At 35.3% G+C, this 19,944-nt stretch overlaps 1 long non-coding RNA gene across 1 annotated transcript; it reads left to right on the top strand.

Annotated features, from left to right (window-relative positions):
• Nucleotides 1–596: 596 nt before the first annotated feature.
• LOC119000322 (uncharacterized) lies at nt 597–18,467 on the top strand. Its single transcript, XR_005069295.1, has 4 exons — nt 597–689; nt 1,489–1,496; nt 15,209–15,213; nt 18,457–18,467. It is a non-coding gene; the product is annotated as an uncharacterized LOC119000322 (long non-coding RNA).
• Nucleotides 18,468–19,944: the final 1,477 nt, after the last annotated feature.

Below are 19,944 nucleotides of genomic sequence, written 5' to 3'. Positions count from 1 at the left end.
GCAGCTATCATATTCAGCATGTACACCTCTCAGCATAAAGATTATATATTTTTTCCTTTTTTAAAAAATTTTAATTGTTGATCAAGTAGTTTTCTGTCTTTTACTCCCATGCCAGCCCACCCACCCAGCCCTCACCCCTTCCTTCCATTTCCACCTCCCCTAGTTTTTGTCCAAGTGTCTTTTATACTAGTTTCTATAAACCCTTCCCCCTTTCCCCTGAAATTCCCTCCCTTCTCCCCTCTGGTCACTGTCAGCCTGTTCTCTATTTCAGTGTCTTTGGTTATATTTTGCTTGTTTGATTGTTTTGTTGTTTAGATTCCTGTTAAAGGTGATATCATATGGTATTTGTCTTTCACCACCTGGCTTATTTCACTTAGCATAATGCTTTCCAGTTCCATCCATGATGTTGCAAAGGGCAGGAGCTCCTTCTTTCTTTCTGCTGCATAGAATTCCATTGTGTAAATGTACCATAGTTGATCCATTCATTTACTGATGGGCACCTAAGTTGCTTCCAGCACTTGGGTATTGTAAACTGTGCTGCTATGAACATTGGGGTGCATAGGTTCTTTTGGACTGGTGTTTCAGGGTTCTTAGGGTATAATCCTAGCAGTGGAATTGCCCAGTCAAAAGGCACATTCATTTTAGTTTTCTGAGGAAATTCCATTCTGTTTTGTCTAGTGGTTGTACCAGTAAAGGAGACATTTTTATGGCAAAAATCCTTAGAAAATATCTGACAGTAGAAATGAGTGAAGAGTCCGCTTTATGTATCTATTCTCTTGGTTCTTAATTCTTGGTGGATATAGTTTATATTTAGAATTTGGTAAAATGGAGGATTTTTAGCCAGAGATAAATAAGAACTATGCATAGGGTCAAGGTTTGGTATAAACTTCAGTGCATTCCTAAGAAATGCAGAGAAATTTGTCCAGAGAAAGACAAATACCATATGATTTCATTTATATGTGGAATCTAATGAACAAAATAAATTAACGTACAAAATAGAAACAGACTCATAGATACAGAGAGCAGACTGACAGCTGTTAGGGGGATGGGGGGGCTTTGGGGGACTGAGTGAAAAAGGTGAAAGGATTAAAAAAAAACCCTTGTAGACACATACAACAGCATGTGATTACCAGAGGGAAAGAGGGGAGCAGGGAAATAGAAGAGGGTAAAGGGGAGATAGTGTTAGAAGAAGACTTGACTTGGGGTGGTGAACACACAATACAATATATAGATGATGTATCGTAGAATTGTACGCTTGAAACCTATAAAATTTTATTCACCAATGTCACTCCAATAAATTCAATTTGAGAAAAGAAACTTTGAATTTCTTCCATCCAAGTATTTTACCATCTGCAGTTAGGCAGCATATCAGTGAGGGTAACCGGGACTGGGAGGAGTCCTTTCACCTTTCTGTGATCAGGTGTCCAGACTATAACCAGCACTACCCTGTCTGCCTCAATGGGAGGTGAGGTAACAATAGAGAACTAGGTCTGGAAGTGTTTACTGGCACAGAACTCAGGATTCAGGACACAGGCCAAATAGGGTAGTATATTAGGGATGTGGGAGGCTATAAAGACAAAAATATAACTCACTCTTACCTTTTGGGGCTACAATTTTTATATTCTGATCAGGAAGAGAATGGAGAACTTCACCAATATATGTAGAAAGCATTTATACTTTGTCATAAATTAGGCTTTTATTCCTTGCATAAGTTTTTCTTATGGAAAAGGGACAACAAGGCCACTAACCTTGTCAGATCCGTCAGTGTGTGTGTGTGCCTTAGGTTCTTGGATCAGTCTACAAATAAAAGTCCTCGTGAATACAACTTTTTATGATGTAATAGGGACCATGAGTGAGGGTAAACCATTAATTCAAACCATTAATTCATTATACAAAGGTCTATGCAGCTACTTTCATATAGGAATATCTTTGTTTCCTGAAGAACTGATATTTATAAGAGAGAGTTAAGGTCACCTTCTAAGTCTCTGGGGCAATCTATTCTACTGCCACTTCTTTCTTTTGAACCATGACATTCTGAAAGAAATAATTGTAATTCTTTTTTTCTATTATTTCACAAAGGTTGTACTGTCAAAAACTTTCCAGGATGTATATGTTTAAGATTTGGCTTTCTCCCTGAAATTGTGAACTCTTCAGATGCTATGATATGGACTTGAAAGTCATCTATGAGCTGGTGATTCTATTAATGTGAATAATGGGTGTTCTAATTTCTAGTTATGTCTAGTTGTAGTGTTTTAAGTGATTACATCTTTCCACACTTTTTCCCCTGGTGGATGAAACTTTCTAGAGAATGGACCTCTGACTCATTCCCCAAGGAAGTAACAAGTATCCTTAGAAAATCTTAATTAAAAATAGAAAATGTGGGATAATAGAGTAGAGATATATGTAATAACCACATAGTTTCAATTAATTTTCAGAAAAAGGACACAAATCAGTGATGAATTTAATTTTATTTTAAAAGACACTGTATGTAAACTTACTGACCTTTTGTCCTGATGTCACATTCTATCATTTGTAGTTAAGTTGCAGGCCTTTTGCCTTAAGAAACATAATTTGTCTATTTATATCTATTTATCAATCAATACATATTTGTTTATCTTTTATGTATCACTTATTTAATTAATTTGTCCACCTTATATATTATAATTTTAAATACATATGTACCATTTCCTTCTGTTAAAATTAATATTAGAAGCACTTAAAAGCATACTAAATTAGAAGTATTAATACTAATAATATTAATACTAATATATTAGTATTAACACTAATATTAATACTAATACACATTAATACTAATTAATATTAGAAGCACTTAAAAGCATATTAAATTGCATTCTGTTAGATAACAATTATTACAATTTTAACCATGTTACAAAAGGTGAAAGTGCATGTTAGTTATTCCCTATTTCTCTCTTTTCTGCTAATTTTAGAATTTCCATTTGTGTTAAAGCTGATTAGAAATGAATGAAATTACACATTCAAATCCCCAACTTCCCAAATATGAGGAATATAATAGTAAAAGATTTATTTCAAACACTATATCCCTTGATATAAACATGTCCTAGGTCAGTTTCCTTGCTATAATTTGCAAAAGGTCTAATTCAAAAGCTTTTCAGAGCAAAACGTTGACAGTAATTGTGACTGATTTCCATAATGCACTGATGTTAGCCTGTCAGATCTTATGCAGTTAGTTAAATTCTGGAAAGAAATTAAATTTGGCAATAATTGGGATTTTTTTTTCTCTTTGCAATTAAAGAGAGCTCTCTTTCTTGTTATGCTTCATGTGCGATATACACAGTGCTTTCTTTAGCATCACTTAAGGGCACTCTAATTTTTCTGTCAAATTCTAACCAACTTATTTTTATCATTTTGTCAGTTTCCATTTCAGCCCTCATTTTGTCCTTGAATTGCTTGTGAAAATTCAATGTGGAATTAAATGCAGAAAAAAAAATGTTTCAACTTTCTGAGTGTTTTCTCCTCTCATGAGGACTGTGCCCAAAGCACGTTTTGTAGAGCAGTGAACAATAGGATATGGACATTGCATCTCCACTAAAAAATAAACACTTGATGTCACTCAGAGTTCTTTTAGTTATTAAGTAAATAATGAAAGGAAGTAGAGAAATGGTTTTGGTCTTCTAAAGGTCAGTTTTGTCACATGTATGTTCTCAATAAACGAGAAAGTTTACAAGATCACGGTATTAGGGTTTAAACTAAACACAGAAACCCAAGTGCAGTTTTGTACGTATTGCTCAATTACATATAATTCCTAAAAGAAATGCATTCTTCTGTACCCTATCACCACATTTTGTGCATGCTCAACGGGGTACAAGAGTGGACACCACCCGGGTGGGAGCAGCAGGGCAGATAAAGTCGGTACGATAGAGACACACGACAGGACTCTATTACAATAAGTAATGCAATTCCAGAAATAACCTGCGTGGAACATGTTGCTTCTGCTACACGTGTCAGAAAATGGACTTTGATCGATGGTGTCACAACACAAAACCACATACTAAAACTTTGCGAAATTATCATGAGAGTGTAAAAGTGTACACATCGTGGCCAATGGTGTTAGTGGCCTTTATAATTAACAAATGGGCAAAACACATACATTCTGTGTGCTTCCCATGCCTATGATTGTTTGCAGTTGCTGTCATTGTCCTGTAAGAGAGCAGGAAGGCATGACGGGCCTGGCGATCCTCGCTGCTGAGAAGAGGAGGCATTCTCCGGAGGGTTATCATCTATGGATAACCACACCACCTGGAGTCGCCATATTGCTACTTTAAAAATTCATTAATGTGGGAGAAAACCATGTCCATTTGTGCCTGCAGAGGAAGTTAGCAGTTTAGAATGCTAAACAGCGATGTCTCCAGCCATGGTTCATACACATGAGGTCCTATAGAGCCCTCACCTATGAATTGAAATACCCTGTCATTTTAACAACTTCATAAAGAAAAAAAAATAGACCCAACAAACGTTTATAGTATTCCTGGAGAAGCATTTGCTGGCAGTGAAAGTGGCAAAGTTGTTAGGTTTTAGATTGTTTAAAGAAGTGATTTGCCTTGAAAGATGAGTTTTAAAAAGTTGGCTACAAATTCTGGTTTTTGAAAAAGTAAATTTGCAAATTGAAGTTAAAACATATGGGGCATTTTTGTTTGCTCCCATTTGTTTATTGCAAAACTATTTATAAAGGAAATTAAAGAAAAGAAGGAAAAACATGAACCACCACAAAAACATACACAATATTTTGTCCATATTTCTTCTCCATAGCCAATAGGAAGTTTTTAAAAAAACCTGAATACAATTTTGGAAAGGACAAATTATGATAGCAAATGCTCAGAAAGAATTTACACACTTTTATAGTTTAGGACAGTTTCTATAATCAAAAGTCTTTTATTTTAATAACGTCTATTTTTCAGGGTATATTCTGCCAATGAATATACTGATATCACTGTTTCAACACATAGAGATAGCTCTAGTCAGGCATTTGTATAGTGTTTCTGCATGTGTGTGTGCGGGGTAAAGTTTTAGATGTATATAATTGGAAAATTTATGTATATACATATATTTTTAATCCTCCCTGAAGATATGCCTTTATTGATTTTTAGAGAGAGAGGAAGGGAGAGAGGGAGAGAGGAACACCAATGTTGCTCCCATACACATCGACCAGGGACCAAACCCATAGCCGAGGTATGTGCCCTGACTGGGAAAGGAACCACGGTCTTTTGGTGCGGTGTGGGATGATGGTCCCACCAACTGAGTCACCTGACCAGGGTGCAAACATTTTATATTTGAAAGAATTATTTACTGAGTCTTTCAGACAAGTGATATTATTCTTTTCATTGATAAGACAGATTCCTCCCTGCCCGCCCCTCCCTGTTAAAATTTAGAGGTTGCTAACGATTTGGATCTCTTACAAAGATTGGGAATTAACTCAGAGATCGAAAAATAATAATGCCTAACATTTTTCTTTGGTTTTAAAAATCAAGTTGTAAGCCACCTGCTTTGTTTTTATTATTTATCTCTATTCCTTTTTGTTTTACACAAAGCAAATAGTAATGCTACATTCGGTGTAACCTAGAATTTCCAAGTTAAAGTTAGTTAAACTTGCAGAAACATTCGAGCTCCATGAGGCCTGAGACTGTGCCTGCTTTGTTCTCAGTTGGTCTCTCATGGTGATGCTGAACCTTCACTGAGAGATTACTTTGCACCAGGTGTTGTTTGTAGCACATTCATATATAGCATCCTGTTTGGTCTTCTCAACCATTGCTTTTTTATGCCTCAAAATAGCAGAATAAAATATTTTAAAAACCACTGGCACTCCGACAGATTATAGTCTTTTATCTCCTACTCTTTGCTGGATGGAATTCATTTTTTTTAAAAAAAGAGAAATGAACCAAATTCAAAAGCACAAACCTTTAATAAATACTGAAATTAAATGTTTCCATATTTAAATTTTTTCAGATTTTTCTGATGGCCAAATTATGGGTAAATTGCTCAAAGTTGAGCTTTACTCTCTTTTAATTGCCCCTTAGCAAATGTGTGCAATACGTGCTTAATTTACCTTCCAGAAAATTTACCCGTGGCCCTCAGTGCCTAGAAGAGCCTGGACACATAATTCAGCGCCAGCTCATATGGCGATAAAAACAAGTAATACTACCTTACCCTGTCTTCACCTAACTGGAAAGACAAGGAATACACATTCTATGGAAAGCTCAAATGTAAAAGAACATTTTAAAAGAAAGCATGAGAACTTATTTAAAAACAACATCCATTTCAATTTAATTTATATGTTCCTTTTTTCTTCTTTTCTTTTTTTTTGTTTCCAGTTTCTGTTTTGTTTTATAGAGGGAGTTTGGGAAAAGGACAGGTAAAACCTATGCAAGGAACCGAATGAGAGTGGTAAGCAAATGAGAGAAAAGACACACTCCAAGTCCTCATAAGGTTCACATTTTCAGCATCAGCAGAATGCAATGCAATGTTCCCCAGCACAGCAATCAGAGCACTGAGTTCCAGTGTTGACCCCTGAAACAAGCTGCTCATGTTACTGGCCCTCAGTTAATTTATCTGTAAAATAATACTCTGGGAAGCAAGGAATGATGCCACACGTGGAGATCCTTGCTCTAGTGTGCTTTTTAGTCTCTCCCCTTTCCTCTTTTAAGTTATTTCCCTCTTCCAGAGATATTTTTCAGAAACACTGGAAATATTATGAGGAAATGTTCTAGAATGTGACTAGAAAGAGAAGCCAGGGATGGGCTATACTATTTTTGAAGTGAGCAAGGTAGAAGGAGGGACTTCATGGCGGAGCTGGCATCCAGATTGGGTCTCCTATCAATCAATTAATATTCCCACTGTGAGGGATGTTTACTACAGGTGACACTTTGTATGGTAGCCAGTGTGGGAAACACAAACAATAAGATACAGTCCTAGACTTCATTTGTACCAAGTGAATTTTCCAGAAAAGTGAAATTTATTTTTAAAATATTGTCTCTGACTTTTTTGGTATCTGACATTCAGATAAAACCATTGATAACTTCATAACATTTAAAGTAATTTATGCTTTGTTAGGCAAAATAAAAAGTAATTTATATTATCCTAATCCAAGGAAATCATTACTCCCTTGGATTATTGTTTATTTAATAATATGGATTTTATGTTGGAAGAAATATTACCGAATCCACTAGAAGAACACTGTCATTTCTAAACCATGCTTTGCTTCAAGCTTTTGGTTTATGGGCTTTTTCCTCTCAGGAGAGTACTAACTTGAATGTGTCTTATGAAATGACACATTGTACAAAAACTATGTTTCCCAGGTTTTGTAAGGAGATAGTCCATGGGTTCTGCCTGGCGAGTTTTTCCTCACTGTGCATCTCTGCTCATGATGAGCGTGACAGACTACCTGCAGCTCTACTTTTAATGTGTGTTACTACATTTCCTCAGTGACTGATTTTTATTAGTTTCTAAAGATAACAGCATATGCATGCACACATGCTGATGTTTCTGAAGGGCATTGTGATGAAAGACTAGAATGCTTTTTGTCTAATGCCTGATCAAAAAGCGTGTCTTAGAAAGCATGGGTGCATTTCATTTCTTTTGTCACCAAAAGAGTACAATCTGTTGACATTGTGACTTATAACTCGGCTTCATTCATTCTTAATGCCAAAGTTATCCCTGACCAAGTTTGGCCAGTAACGCTTGAGATCATGAGGGTTAGGTAATGCATAAAATTCAGGTTATTCAGAATGTGATATAATCTGGAAATTATATTAAGGGAAAGAGGCAAGAAGTCCATGACTTAAGCACAGGTGTTTAATGGCCATCCATGGAATTAGGTTCACTTCATAACAATGAAAAACTCTACCTAGGGAACTGAAAATTAACACAGAGTGTAGGTCTTCATTATAATATCACCAGTGAGAGAAAAGAACAATGCTGAGGTTTTAACAAAATTAATTGAGCTATACCTGGCAAGCTGAATATCACAGAAGACTTTGGCACACATATTGGCAACAATGTAGAAGGGGGAAAAATCACCAGGGCTGGCAAGATCGGAAAACTGAACTTCCACAGCATCCCTCATGGATAGTAGAACAAATTTTTCATAAAACTTTCTCTTCTTTCCAAGCAAGATGAATGACAGTTTCATCTTAGACAATGAGACATGCAACATGTTTTAAATCCTCGATTTTAGCTTCTATGATAGCTTATTTGTGCATTCACACCAATCAATCAAAGTATAATGTTTGAAAATATTGGCATTGGTCTGATCCATGTGGAGTCTGTCTGAGAAAGTATTGGGACTTTCTTTTGGGCCCTGGGAATCTTGCCTTAAGTGGATGTTGTGTACAGAACATAAGGAAAAACTTCTGAGGTCATGTTCACTCTACTAACATGTATGGTGCTTCTACAATAGCTGGATACTATCGGTAACAGATTCAGTCAGTAATAACGTGACTAAAACGCTCAAACTGCTGGCCTCCTCCTTCAGTTAGCCGCGTCATGACCTGTGTAGGGAAGAAAAAGAACCCAAATAGCTCAGGCTCTTAAACTAGTTAGTTTAAAATAGCATTACAGTGGGCTGAAAGTCTGGAATTCACAGTTTTAATCTTCTCTTGTCCTCTCTTTTCACTCTGTATCTGTCCATTGGTGATCACGTTTACACCCATAACTTCAATCACCATGTACACATTCATGACTTCCAAGTCTACTTTTGGAGCTCCCATAGTGTTACTAAACCACAGACCCAGATGTTAAACTGCCTACTGGAAATTGTTCCTGGATGTCCTAGAGGTACCTAGATCTTTGAAGGCTTTATTCGTCTAGACTGTCACCTGCTTCATCCCAAGAGTAGTTGGGAATAGTGCTCAAGGATTCAGAAAACAAGAGCCAGGTCAGTGGGAAAAGAGTATAAGTTTAGCCACATTTGCTTAAGTGTATTTTCCCTTTTGTAAATTATTTATGACTGTTACCCATTTATCTATGTGAGTGTTAGTGTTTTGCTTACTTTTACACATATATTAGTTTTGAAATATTATTTTAATCATTTGTCATGTTTGCATTAAATATTTTTCTCATTTTTCTTTCAATTATATTTGTGTAATTATTTTAGGGAACTATAAATTTTATGTATATGTATTATGTCAATCTTCTATTGTTTTTAGACACACATTTAAAAAACTGTGTGACATAATTTATTGAGATAAAATTTACACACAGTGAAATGACAAACTTTTGTGCCTGTTACTTTTGTTTAACTTAATGTTGATGTAATTTTTATTATTATTATACATATAAGAGGGTAATTATATTTTATTGAAAAATTGTTTTCCACTATAAGATTATACCAAAATTCTTTTGTATAAGTTTGTACTGATGAACATTTGGTTTGGTTCCAGTTTCTGATTATTGTAACACTGCTTTACACACTTATACAAATCTCTGTGTGTATGTCAGTAATAGACTCACTCCGCATGTATGTGTGTGTGTTTTCATTTGTTTTGGATATATAACTGAGAGTGAAATTTCTGAGCCATATTTTTTTAATGTAATAAGAAATGAACAAACAGCTTCCCAATATGGTCGAACCATTCCATACTCCCATCAACAAAATATTAAAATTCCAGTTTTTCTCCTTTGACTAATTCTGCTATTGATGGGTATAAATTAAATAATAGAGCTGTACACTATGTGAAGCAAAAATTGATGGGACTGAATAGGCAGAAAAATCCATAATAATAATGACTTCAATAACCCTCTTTTAACAATTGATATAACTATTAGACAAATATTCAGCAAAGATAAAGAAGAATTCAACAACATTACCAATAAGATCTAATTAATACAGAACTCTATCCATCAACAGCAGAATACACATGCAGACTACACATTCTTTTCAAGTGTCTGTGGAACATATACCAAGATAGACCATATTTTCGATCATTAAATAAACCTCAACAAATTCAAAAGGACTGAAATCATGCAGACTGTGTTCTCCGTCCACAATTGGACCCAAACTGGAAATCAGTAATAGCAAGAGGAAAATCTCCGAACACATAAAAACTAAAAAACATACTTCCAAATAATCCATGGCTCAAAGAGAAAGTCTTAAAGAAAATAGAAAAAATGCATTAAGCTTAGTGACAATGTAGCTATAACATACCATAGTTTGAGAGGCATTACCTAACCTGTGCTGAGAATGGAATCTATGGCACTAAATGCATACATTAGAAAGAATTGTCTCAAATCAAGAATCTATGCTTCATCTGTAAAGATCCTATAAAAAGAGGAGCAAAATAAATAGAAAGCAAGCAGGAAGAAGGAAATAATTCAAGTGCAGAAATTAATGAACTTTTTATTAAAACAAAGTAATAGAGAATTCCAGAAAAGCACAGTGTTGATTCTTTGAAAAGATCAAGAAAATTAATGAACCTCTGGCAAATTATCAAAGAAAAAAATACTAATATAAAGGATGGAACAGCAGCATAGATCCTTTAGATATCAAAACAATGATAATACTACAAACAGCTTTATAAGCATACATCTGACAGGATAGATAAAATCAACCAATTTCTTGAAAAACACAAACTACTACAACTCACCCAAAGTGAAATAGATAATTTGAATAACTCTATAATTATAAAGGATAACAAATTTGCCACATAAAGAAATCTTCTAAGAGAAGAAATTTTTAACCCAGATAATTTCACTGGAAAACCTCCCAATATTTAAAGAATCAACACTAGTTCCACATAGTGTCTATCAGACCAAAAAAAAAATAGGGGACACTACTAATTTTGTGTACCAAACCAGATACGTACAAAAAGAAAGAAATAAAATTATTGACCAATATCCCTCCTTTATGCAGATATAAAAAATTTTAACAAAAATATTGGCAAATAGAATTCAGCAATAAAAGAATTTTTCACTATGACTGTGTTATGGAAGGGCCATATACTCAAAGTGAGCCCCAACCATCAAAGGATCTGAGAGGCCAAGGAACAAGGTGACTCCATAAAACCTATAACCAACTTTATGTTTAATACTGAAACATTGAATGCTTCACATCTAAAATCAGCAACAAGGCCAGGATTTCCACTCTCACTAAATTTAACATAGTGATGGAAGTTCCAGTTAGTGCAATAAGGCTAGAAAAGGAGATAGAAGTCATAGAGATTTCCAAGGAAGCAATAAAATTGTCCTTATTTGCAGATAGTATATGTACACAGGAAATCCCAAGAAATTAAAAACAATCCCCCTATTGGTTGGTGTGGCTCAGTTAGTTGGAATGTCATCGTGTACACAGAAAGATTGTGTGTTCAGTTCCCAGTCAGGGCACATATCCAGGTTGTGCGTTTGATCCCTAGTCTGAGCACATAAGAGAAAGCAGCCAGTTGAGGTTTCTCTCTCACATCAATGTTTCTCTCACTCTGTCTCTGTAAAAGCTATGAAAATAAAATGTCCTTGAGTAAGGATAAAAAGAATTCTCTTAGAACTACTAAGTGAATTAGCAGAATCAGAGGACGCAAAATAAATATACAAATTAATTGCATTTCTGTACACTAGAAATAGACATGTGTACACCATAATTAAAGATACAACACACTTTACAATTGCTCAAAGAAAATAAAATAGTTAGGTGTAAGTCTAACAAAATCTGTAGAGGATTTGGGTGCTGAAAACTGCAAACCACTGATATAAGAAATTAAAGAAGACCTAAATAAATGGAAAGAAAACTGTGTTCATGAATTAATTAAAACACCCACATAGTAATCATGTCAATTCTTTCCTAATAATATATAGGTTCAATGCAATTTTTATTAAAATCCCTGCAATTTATTTTTGTAGTTACATAAGAGATTATTCTAAAGTTTATATGGAAAGGTAAAGGGACTAGAATAGCTTAAACAATTTTGAAAAAAAAAGAATAAAGTGAGAAGAATTAATATTCCTGGATTCATGGTTCATTATATAGCTATATAGTAATCAAGACTGTGTAATATCAGTGAGGGGTCGATCAAGAGAACAGAATAGAGAAAGCAGGAATTGACTCAAAAAGGATACCCTAGTTATGTTTGGCAAAGTTGCATAACCAATTCAATGAAGGCAAGGTAGCCCTTTGGACAAATGGTGCTGGAACAAATTGTACAGTAATAGGCAAAAAAGTAAAACTTGACCTGTCTCACATCCTGTAAAATATTAATTTAAATGAATTATGGACTTAAGTGTAAAATGTAAAACTTTTAGAGACAACATAGGAGAAAATCTTCAGTTATTTAGGAACAAGCAAAGAGTTCTTAGATTTGACAATAAAAGCACAACTCATAAAAGGAAAATTTGGGAAATGGGGCTTCATCACAGTGAAAAATATTTTGCTGTGTACAAGATCCTGGTAAGAAGATAAAAGTCAAGCTGCATACTGGGAGGAAATGTTCATAAATTACGTATCTTACAAAAGACTAATATGTAGAATATATATCAATAACTCTCAACAGTCAATGGCAAAACACCAAGAAAAATCCAATTAGAAAATTGGCGAAACACATGGGGAATCATTTGATGAAAGATGATGTACAGATGAGAGATAAGCCAAATAAAAGATTTCAACAGCGGCAGCCATTAGAGAAATGCAAATGAAAACCATGAATACCATTACATACTTGTAAGAATTGGGTATAGTTATTTAAGCTTTTTATTCTTTTCGCTATTCTTCTCTTTTTTTTTCTGATTGATTAATTTCATTGATCTTTCTTCAAAAGTTCACCTACCTTTTAATGCCTTCAATCTGCTATTTGGCCCATCCTTTGCATTTTTCATTTCTGAGGTCATATTTTCTAGTTCTAGAATTTTCCTTTAGTTCTTTTTTATTTTTATTTTGAGGTTATTTATCTATTCACTCTTTATGCCAATCTTAGGTCTTTGAACTCATTAATAATAGTTATTTTAAATTCTTTGCTGCTAGTTCTAACTGCAACTCTTGGGTGCCTATTTCTGTTTTTTGTTTGTTTGTTTGTTATTTACTGTTTTTGTTTCTCTTGATTAGGGATTACATTTCCCTACTTCTTTTTAGATCTAATCATTTTGGATCATATGTTGGACACTTTCGGTAATAGCTGTAGAAAGCAGAAATTATGTTGTTTTCCTTTAAAAAGTGCCCAATTTTCTTCTGGCTGGGAGTGAAATCACTGGTGAATCTTTTCTACACTGACTGGTTTTAATTTTTCTATGCCAGAGTGGGTTATTTCAGTTTTGTTTTTCCTTTTTCCTTTCTTTATGCATAATTCTTATTTATTACTAATTGCCTTTCTGGAGTATCAAGGAATTCATGATGTCTCAGCAAGGTCTCCCCAGCATGGCTGGGAGAAGACCTCCCCTAACTACTGGGGCAGTTGTGGATCTTGAGATATCCATTCAGCTCTCGGCCCTACACAGTCTTTAGGCTTTGTAGAGTCTCACCCTGGACATACATAGCCCAGATCGTGGCTAAGGATGTCTGAAGAACTGCACGCAGAATTCCGGAAGACAGCTTCGCCTATCTCACACCTTCCGGTAATGTGCCTGCAAATTGTAGCTTCTTTAGAATCCTCAAAGAAGCTACCCTCTCACTTTGGCTTCTTTAGGTCAGAGGATCTGTTCTGCTCTGCCTTAGCTTCACCTCTATGGTCTGCTCCCAGGCAGACAGCCGAGACAAATGTGAGGCCCCAAGAACCATGTGTTTCTTTCCTTCCAGAAAGAAATACAGGTGTGTATTACTGGTTCCCAATACCCAAAATGTTATTTGGGTATTGGCCATGTTTGGCCATGTTTTAAGCTATTTATGGTAGGAGGGCATGTCTGAGATTGATTAGTCTGTCATAGCCAGGACTGGAAAGTTGCATAGAACACTTTTTCTCCTCCTCCTCTTCCTTCTTTTTTATGATGACTAGATTTTATATGTTTAAAATTTGGTCATGTGCAATTTGGGGGGCAAACATTGTGAAATAAATATCTAAAATTATTTTCCTTAATTTATTAAAACAAAAACTTCAATATTTTCCCCTCTCCTTACTAAATTTTGCTGTTTAATTTACTGTGATTTAACTTTGTATAAATTATAATATGTTTTGAGGATATATAATATGTTGTATATTCTTGTTTCTTTTGCTCTAATGGTTTTAATGATTGTAGCTTTGTGAGACTTTTTTAAAGTATATTCTATTAATTATGCCATTATAGTTGTCCCATTTTCCCCCTCTCTATTCTCCTCCACCCTGAACCCCTCCTCCTATCAGTATTCCCCCCACCTTAGTTCATGTCCATGGGTCATACATATAAATTTTTTTGGCTGCTCCATTTCCTATACCATTCCTAACCTCCCCCTGTCTATTTTGTATCTACCATTTATGTTTCTTATTCCCTATACCTTTTCCCCCTTTTTTCCTGTAACCCCTCCCCACTGATATCCCCCCATGTAATTTCCATTTCTTTGATTCAGTTCCTGTTCTAGTTGTTTGCTGAGTGTAAGTTTTTGTTTCTTTTTAGGCTTAATTGTTGATAGTTGTGAGTTTGTTGTCATTTTACTGTTCATATATTTGACCATCTTCTTTTTCTTAGCTAAGTCCCTTTAACATGTCATCTAATAAGGGCTTGGTGATGATGGATTCCTTTAACTTGATCTTATCTGCCCTTCTATTCTAAATGATAGCTTTGCTGAGTAGAGTGATCTTGGATGTAGGTCCTTGCCTTTCATGACTTTGAATACTTCTTTCCAGTACCTTCTTGCCTACAAGGTTTCTTTTGAAAAATCAGCTGATAGTATAATGGGACCTTCTTTGTAGGTAACTGTCTCTTTTTCACTTGCTGTTTTTAAGATTCTCTCCTTATCTTTAATCTTGGGCAATGTAATTATGATGTGCCTTGGTGTGTTCCTCCCTGGGTCCAAGTTCTTTGGGACTCCCTGAACTTCGTGGATTTCTTGGGAGTCTATTTCCTTTGCCAGATTGGGGGATTTCTCCTTCATTATTTGTTAAATAAGTTTTCAGTTTCTTGCTGTTCCTCTTCTCCTTTTGGCACCCCTATGATTCAGATTTTGGAATGTTTAAAGTTGTCTTGAAGGTTCCTCAGTCTCTCCTTACTATTTTTTTTAATTCTTGTTTCTTCATTCTGTTCCAATTGAATGATTATTTCTTCCTTCTGGACCAGTCATTGATTTGAGTCCCAGTTTCCTTCCCTTCACTGTGGGTTCCATGTCTATTTTTCTGTATTTCAATTTGCATAGCTTTCACTTTTACCTCTATTTTTCAACCATACTCAATTATTTCTGTGAACATCCTGATTGCCAGTGTTTTGAACTGTACAAAAGAGATAAGTTGGCTATCTCTTTTTTGCTTAGTTCTATTTCTGGAGTTTTGATCTATTCTTGCATTTAGGCCATATTTCTTTGTCTCAGCATGCCTGTTATGTTGTAAGGGGTGGAGCTTTAGGTATTCAACAGGGCCTGGCAAGCCACTTCACTGCATTGTGGCACTGTATGTGGGGGAGGGGTCAAAGAGGTAGTATGATGCTTGCTCATCTCGTGGATGGCTTTCAGTTACTTCCCTCTCCACTCACAAACAAACCGGGCCATTCTGGTGCTGATTCTCAGGTTTTGTACGTTCTAGGACCCTGTGGATCTCTCCAATGAACTCTCCTGTGAGGCTGGGGGTTTCTTCCACCACCACAACCCCTACAGATTTTTACAGCCAGAGGTTTTGAGGCTTTCTTTTTCCACACTAGAACCCTGGATTGTACAGTCTGTCTCACTCACCAGTTGGTCCTCTCAGTTAATTTCCATCAGACTGTCAGCTGATTTCTCAAAAGAGACCTTACAGGCAAGAAGGGGCTAGAAGGAAGTATCCCAAGGCATGAAATCTAAAGACCTACATCCAAGATTGTTTTATCCAGCAAAGCTTTCATTTAGAATGGAAGGACAGATAAAGTGCTTCTCAGATAAGATCAAATTCAAGGAGTTCATCATCACCAAGCCCTTATTATATGAAATGTTAAAGGGACTTATATAAGAAAAAGAAGATGAAAAATATGAACAGTGAAAGGACAGCAAACTCACAGTTATTAACAGCCACACCTAAAACAAAAGCAAACCAAGAGGACAGCTAGATCAGGAGTGGAACCATAGAAATGAAGAACACATGGAGGGTTAGCAACAGGGGAGTGGGAAGAGGAGAAGGGGGAAGAAGATACAGAAAATAGGATAGATAGTAGGTAGAAAATAGATAGGGGGGAGGGCAGGAATACTATGGGAAATACAGAATCTAAAGAACTTGTGACACATGGACATGAACGAAAGGGGGGTGGTGGTGGGGGAGGGGTGTGCAGGGTGGAGAATGGAGGGGGAAATAGAACAACTGTAATGGCATAATCAATAAAATATATTTTAAAAAATAATAATCTGCATGCAAATGCGGGACCACCCAGTCTTCCACCCATTGCCTTGCCATTTGTCCTCTCTACCCCAGCTACCTGTCTCCGCCCCACCTACTAGCCTGAATGAATGTTTCTTCTCTAATTCTTTGGTTGTCAGATTTCCATACAGTTCAAATTTCTGGCATTTCTTGTTATTTTTTATTTTTAAATTTGTTGTTGTTCTTCTTTTGGTTGTAAAAGGAGGCAAAGTGTATCTACTTCTGCCTCCATTTTGGCCAGAAATTGCTTTATGAAAGATTTAAGGGCTGTTAAGCATGCCATTATTACTTAAATTGTAAAATCCCTTAGTTATATTTATGTAGTGTTTATTCTCCTAGATAAACTTTAGAATTATTTTATGACATTAAATAAAAGTCCTACCCACCTATTTAGAGATTATTGTTTGATAATTAATATGGGTGAAATTGTCCTTGTTACAATATTTCATGGACAGAATCAATTTGAGAGAAAAAGGAAAAAACACATGGCTTACTTCTGAATAGTTTTTGTCTGATCACAATGTAGGACCCTTTACCCAACTTATTTCTGTAGACTATTAGAGACAGGCCTGCTTTTTTAAAAGTGGGGACATCAATGACTCAGAAAGAGTAAATAAATAAAGGTAGTGATATAACTAACCAATCTATTTCTAAAATGTCTGAACCATGTTATTTTTTCTTTGTTTCAAAAGGCTTTCTTATAATAAGAACAGAATAAACCTCCTGTGATTACAATTTGCACAACTTACAATGCAATGACAATGGAATTCCTCAAATATATTTCACAGAACTTGAGTTTANAGACTATTAGAGATAGGCCTGCTTTTTTAAAAGTGGGGACATCAATGACACAGAAAGAGTAAATAAATAAAGGTAGTGATATAACTAACCAATCTATTTCTAAAATGTCTGAACCATGTTATTTTTTCTTTGTTTCAAAAGGCTTTCTTATAATAAGAACAGAATAAACCTCCTGTGATTACAATTTGCACAACTTACAATGCAATGACGATGGAATTCCTCAAATATATTTCACAGAACTTGAGTTTATTAAGGGTGTTAATATGTATATATGTAAAATAACTCTTCATTGAAGCAAACTCTTGCATTGTATTCATATTAATGGAAACTGTGATCAATATTGAAATACTACTACAATGACGAAGCTTTTCCAATTTACTTAAAATTTTGTACTTTTAAGTGAAAAGTCAACTTGGATGATTATGGTTTTTATTTTAACATGTGTCATTGAAGACCAATGTAAGTTTATAGTGTGGAAATCCTAATAAAACCTTTAGCTTGAATTAAAATTGTTTTCAGAATCTTGTTTGATAGAATATTTATTCCCCTTTTGTGTTCTGAAGATTTAGTGTACGTTTTACTAGAACTGTTTACTATACACGCCCTTTAGTTCAATTCAATTCAAAGAGATCACGCTTTCCTTTTCTGTATGTTTGTGTACGTGCTATACGACCAGACTGGGACTTGAAAATATTCATCATTTTTTAAAATTTATCAGAAAGAAATACAGAGCTGTGTTGCCTTTAGCACTGGGATAAAACTCAGTCTGGAAAATGCTTAAAATGTCAAGACTTCAGACAAGGTAGTCTGATGAAATGAAAGGAAACCTGGCTTTCTGAATTACTTTGCCTTATTGATGTTTATGCAGGCATGCTTTGGAGATATTGTGAGTTTCATTCAAGACTATTATGTAGAATAGAGTAAATACCATGAAACGTTTGGTTTTCCAAAACATGGAAAAGTTATGTTTACCTTGTACTGTAGTCTATTAAGAGTGCAAGAGCGTTATGTCTAGAAGAAAAATGTACATACCTTAATTAAAAATACTTAATTGCTAAAAAATGCTAACCATTATCTGAACCTTCAATGAGTTGTAATCTTTTTTGCTGGAGGAGGGTATTGCCTTGATGTTGAGGCTGCTGACTGATCAAGGCGGTGGTTGTTGAAGGTTGGGGTGGCTGTGACAACTTCTTAGCATTAGACAACAGTGAAGTTTGCTGTTTTGATTGACTCTTTGTTTCACAAATGATTTCTCTGTAGCATGTGATGCTGTTTGACAACATATAACCTACTGTATGACTTCTTTCCAAACTGGAGGCCATCCTGTCAAGTCCTGCCGCTGCTTTATCTACAAGGCTTATCTAATATCTAAATCCTCTGTTGTCATTTCAACAGTCTTCACAGCATCTTTACTAGGAGTAGATTTCATTTCAAGAACTACTTTCTTTGCTCATCCATTAGAAGCAATTTTTCATCTGTTAAAGTTTTGTCCTGAGCGTGCAGCAATTCCATCACATCTTCAGGCTCCACTTCTCATTCTAGTTCTCTTGCTCTTTCCGCAGCATTTGCAGCTACTTCCTCTACTGAAGTCTTGAACTCCTCAAGTCATCAATGAGGGTTGTAATCCACTTTCAAACTAAGGTTGATATTGGTATTTTGACCTCTTCCCTCCAATTATAAATATTCTTAATGGCATCTAGAATGATGAATCCTTTTCAGAAGATGTATAATTTACTTTGCCCAGATCCATCAGAGAAATCACTATCATTGGCAGCTATAGCCTTACAGAATGTATGTACACCTTAAGTAAGAAGACTTGGAACTCAGAATTACTCCTTGATTCATGGGCTGTGGAATGAATGAAGTGCTAGCTGGCATGCAAACAACATTAAGCTGATTGTACATCTTCATCAGAGTGCTCGGGTGCCCAGGTATGTTGCCAATGAGCAGCAATATTTTGAAAGGAATCTTTTTTCGAAGCAGTAGGTCTCAATAACAGGCTTAAAATAGTCAGTAAACCATGTTGTAAGCAGATGTACTGTCACCCAGCCTTTGCTTTTCCATTTATACAGTGCAGATGAGTGAATTTAGCATAATTCTTAAAGGTCCTAGGACTTTCAGAATGGTAAATGAGCATTCGCTTCAACTTAAAGTCACCAGTTGTGTTAGCCCTTAAAGAGATTCAACCTGTTCTTTGAAGCTTCAGAGTCAGGCATTGATTTCTCTTCTCTCTAGCTATGAAAGTCCTAGATGACATCTTCCAATCTTAAAGCTGTTTCATCTACATCAAATCTGTTGTTTAGTGTAGCTACCTATATTAATTATATCAGCTAGATCTCCTGGATAATTTGTTGCAGCTTCTACATACATGCCCATTTATAATTCTAAGGTAAATCCTGTAATCCAGATGTTATTATCATTACTATTTTTGAACCTCAGAAAGTAACTAGCTCCAAGATGAAGTAACTTTAGTATTAACAGAAACCTGTAGAATATTAGGAGAGGAATTGATCTGGTTAACCATTTGGTCATAATAAAATAATAATGATGACAATATCAATAATTATAATTGCTACTATTTATTATGTGCTTACTATATGCCTTCTACTTATGCTATAGGTATTATTTATGGTCACAGTGAGTCTATGAATAAGTACTATGATTAGTCTCATTTTAAAGACAAGAAAAT

The sequence above is a fragment of the Sturnira hondurensis genome, unplaced genomic scaffold (assembly GCF_014824575.4).
Source record: "Sturnira hondurensis isolate 20B ecotype Veracruz unplaced genomic scaffold, ASM1482457v3 Scaffold0015596, whole genome shotgun sequence".
NCBI lineage: Eukaryota > Metazoa > Chordata > Mammalia > Chiroptera > Phyllostomidae > Sturnira > Sturnira hondurensis.
Note: the sequence above shows the minus strand (reverse complement) of the source record. Positions and strands in the feature narration are given on the sequence as shown.